The sequence below is a fragment of the Lipotes vexillifer genome, unplaced genomic scaffold (genome assembly GCF_000442215.2).
Source record: "Lipotes vexillifer unplaced genomic scaffold, Lipotes_vexillifer_v1.1 scaffold640, whole genome shotgun sequence".
Lineage (NCBI taxonomy): Eukaryota > Metazoa > Chordata > Mammalia > Artiodactyla > Lipotidae > Lipotes > Lipotes vexillifer.
In genome coordinates this window covers 1,788,832-1,793,477 of record NW_006773138.1, presented here as the reverse complement: position 1 = coordinate 1,793,477, position 4,646 = coordinate 1,788,832, and positions in this window count along the sequence as shown.

Genomic DNA, 4,646 nt, shown 5'->3' with positions numbered 1-4,646 from the left:
GAAAGAGTGAAGTAGATAGGAAAGGGAACAAGACAAACAAGGTACATGTCAGGTCACATCTAGCCCTGGCCTGATCCACAGGGAACTGGGGCATAAACCACAAGGCAGACTTACACCCCCTTGAGGCAAAGGGGCCGGGCTTTTATGCCCCATATCAGTCAGTCATTGCTTGTGGGCCACCCTGGTGGGGAGGGGGAAGAGAGGAGGGTTGTGAGGAGGTGCCCATCAGCTGAGGGCAGGTCTCTGGAGAAGGGTGGCACCTGTGAGCAATTGCAGCCTAGACCAGTTGTCTTGGTTGGAGATCTGCAACAGCCTAGTTCCTCAGGAAGTTTCTGAAGCTCAGTTTTCATCACAGGATCAGCCCCATCTTTAGTGACTATCCTGTTTTACCCCATGTCAGTCACCATTGACTGCTGGCTGCTAGAGGGGGGCATGTAACCTCAAGGGTGCTCACATTTGGCTGAGCTGGAGAAGACAGCAGCTCTGAGGTGACAGCAGCCAACACTCACAGCAGCTGGGGAAGGGGCCACACGGGGGCTCCGTCAGCATCCACAACAGCTGTGCTATTGGGGAAATGGGAGCAGAAGCAGAGTGTCACATCTTGTGATCTCCTTCTAGCTTAAGAGCCAAGAAGCACACACTAAATAAAGAACAAAACAAGATTACACCAAAAAGAACCAAATAGGAAACAATACACTTAAGTATCAGAAAATGTGGGGGACTGATATTAAATGTGATGGTCAAGAGGGAGAGGGGTCTCCCCTGGTGGCACAGTGGTTGAGAGTCTGCCTGCCGATGCAGGGGACGTGGGTTCGTGCCCCGGTCCGGGAAGATCCCACATGCAGCGGAGCGGCTGGGCCCGTGAGCCATGGCCGCTGAGCCTGCGTGTCTGGAGCCTGTGCTCCGCAACGGGAGAGGCCACAACAGGGAGAGGCCCAAGCACAAAAAAAAAAAAAAAAAAAAGAAGAGGGAGAGGGATGTATTCATGGATGTTTCCTGGAGATGTGAGGTAGGATTTGATTAGGTGGTCCGGTGTCGTATGGTCCAAGGCAACATTCCAAGTAGGTGGATGGCTCTGCTCTACTCGGTCATTCAGGGACCTGGGATTATGACAGCCATCCTCAACGTGTAGCTTCCAAGTTTACTCTGGTTGAAACACTTCTAGTTAGTGAGGAGAGAGAAAGAATAGAATTCCAGAGCCTGAGATTTGCTCTTAAGCAAGCAAGGCAAAAGCTGCATACATCCCATCTTCTCACATCTATTGACAAGGGTTCAGTAACATGGCCACAGCTGGCGGCAAGCCGCCAAACCTCAATTACTAAGGAAGAAAGAATGGATTTTGTGGACAGCTAGTGGTCTTCACTCTACCCTCCTCACTTTCCCCAGGACGGGTCATGATAAAAAAAATGTAGAGTCCTGGGAATTCCCTGGTGGTCCAGAGGTTAGGACTCCGTGCTTTCACTGCTGAGGATGCGGGTTCAATCCCTGGTCAGGGAACTAAGATCCCACAAGCTGTGTAGTGTGGCCAAAAAAAAAAAAAAATGTACAGTTCTGCCAAGAGGAAGAAGTGCTATTATTCTGTCATGTTTTCTGAGGGGTGCAGGCGGGAGCCTTGCAGGTCTAACTAAGCCTGTCCTGGGAATGTGACTTTTGCTCTTTTTTTTTTTTTTTTCTGGCACTGGTGAGTCTGGTCTCTCCTCTCATTGGAGTGGTAATATCCAAGATATTTGTTTAGGCAAAGGGAAAATAGACAAAGCAAGTCTTTCAGCCAGCTTTGTGTAGGAAAAAGAATCCTCTTTCACGTGCCACTAGGAAACCAAGAACATGATCTGCCTGGATGAAATCAGAGAACCCATCTGCAGTTAAACTGTGACAGAATGAGGTCTAGGAGCAGGAGAGAAGGAAATTAGTGAACAGGAAAGAAAGGGAAGAAAAATTACTATTTGATGACCAACCAATCTCTGCCAGGCACTGTGCTGGGAAGCTCTAGAGGTAATTATTTTTTTAACCTCATTTCATAGATGAAGTAACAGAAGCTCAGAGGTGAACTAGCTTGTTTAACATTCACTTAATATGTAGCACTGTCTAGACTTTAACACAGACTCACCTAAATTCAAAGCCCATATTCTCCCCACTATAGCTGGTCCCTTTGAGAGTCACATTAGATCCTTTCTCAAAACTAAACACTCTTAATCTCCTAGCACACTCTGTGGCTGGCCTCTCTGCTCCCCTTCATGGATCAAGTAGAGCAGTCACAATCTTGTCCTCGCCCAGCTCCTTTTACCCCCAAGCAAGATGCCTCACAGAGAAGAGAGGTCATTGTCACAGTGCTTATGGGAATAATAAGTCAATTGGGACAGCTCTTGGGTAAGAGTCCCTGAGTCCCTACAGCACTAACTCAACACTTCGAATAAGAGAAACATATAGAGACCAGCCACAGAATATGCTGGGAGATTAGAAGGGTTAAATCTCAAGAAAATATCTAATGTGAATCATTGATGCACCTCCCTCAGTTGGAGAGAGGATGAGATTATTTAAATACATTTCAAAAGATCTCTGTGGGACAGCTGCAGGCTTACAGTTCTGATCTTGGATTACCATTCATTCATTCAAGAAATAATTATTAAGTACAACCAAGATATTCGGCAATGTGTTTGGCAAAAGAATATAGCAGCAAACAAGAAAGGCACAGTCCCTGTCTTCATGGGGGCAAGGATTAGCTCACCCACTTGTTTTTCTACCTAGAAAACTGTTCCATTTCTATGAAGCTCTACTTTGAACTACCCTCCTCTTCACAGGTGGAGGCTTCTTTCACTCATGTTATTGTCCTGCTTATAATTCTCTGATAATTTTTACCACACTGTACTCTCCAGGCATGTCTTTTCCCCTCCTAGAAACACTGCAAAGATGCAAGCAGGGACCATGTCTAATGCATCTCTATGCCCTCATCAACTAGAATAAGGCTTGGCACAAAGTGTATGCTCCATAAGTATTGGTGAAATGAATCAACATTATTATGAGTATTGTGCTACATAATCTCTCACATGTGTATGTGTATGGTGCTTCCAGCCTTTCAAGACATTTCCATCTCCATTCTCTCATTTGGTTTAGAGAGTTTGGTCTGGTGGATTCAGTTAAAAGTGGATGTGAGAACACTTTGTAAAATATGAATGGTAAGGACTGTTACTGAACCATATTGACTATTGCTAGTCTTGAGGCCAGGATAATTTAGGTAACATACTTAAGATCACGCAGCAGTAGTCTGTACTAGAATCTATGTCTCCTGACTTCTGTTTCTGGACTTTTCCTCCCTGCATCAGGGGTAAATGACAAAAGAAAGGTACAGACAAAGTGCTCGGGGAGCCCCTAAATATGACTGCTAATTCCCAGGAGTGGATACAGTGACACTCTGCCCGGATCTTTGGGGTCAAAGCACCCATCACCCAGCTGCTGCAAACATGGGCTGCTGGCAGCTCACAGCTGCACCCCTCACTGTGCATTTTCCTGGGCCAGAGGGAACTATTTCAGCCAAGGCTATAACCCCTACTGGGGAGCAGCTCATGACCAATGACAAACTGATACAGGGATACAAAGGGCTGGTTCCATCGCATCAATTTGGGACAATTGAGGAGCCATCTCAGCTCCAGAACTCCTGGTAGGATCAGCTGACATTTCGGTTGCAACCAAATTGTGAGTTAGCTTCTCCCTCTGCCCACTCCTGCTTCCTCACTTCCTTACTGATGTAGCTCCCAAGAGCGCTCTCCAAAAGACCTGCATGCCACTCTCCACCTCAGTCTATTTCCAAGGGAATCAATCTCTCCCTCAAGAACTGTTCCCTAGCACTGAGCCTGTTCCTAAGTAGTTGTCAGTAATGACAGAGGAATGGGATGATAGAATATAGATGGAGACAGTTAGTGGTTCTAGCAAAACCAAACTGAAGACAAGGCAGTAATAGAGACTGGCGGTGTAGAAAAACAGCGAGTTATGGTCACTGAATAAAAACTGGCCACTAGAGGGCCCAGCACTACTCATCTATAGTTCTGCAGCTACCTTAGAGCAAAATTCTCATTTTGCCCTTGACTTGGCAGACACCAGTATAATTGTCTACACGAGGGGGAAAACTGCTGGTCTAATGCTCCCTTCTCTTTTACCTATGCCATGAAGATCAGTGTCCTAGCCTGTTCCAATACCCTGCCACCAAGCACTCTGTGCCATTACATATAAACTTATTCCCATAAATCAAAGCTTCCAACGCCTGTGTTTTTTCCACCCACTGCTCTCATTGTTCCCAAGGGGTTCCGAGGATCAGAAATGTGGAATTCCAAACAGTTGGTTGTGACTATTTTCACCCCAAAATGGAGAGAATCAGCACCGCAAACTGTTTAGTCCTGTCACTTCCCCTTCCCCGCCCCGCTTCCCCAGTTGGCAGTAAAGATAAGACATACAGGATTACATATAATAGTGGCCAAGGAAGAAAGGGGTCATGGGAATCTTCACAGAAGATGAAAAAGTTTGAGAACATTGTGTCTGAATTAATGATTGATTAATTAAATCAATTGATTTTTTTTTTCTGCTGTGGACTCAGTAAAAAGACTTAAAGAAGGGCTTCCCTGGTGGCACAGTGGTTGAGAGTCCGCCTGCCAATG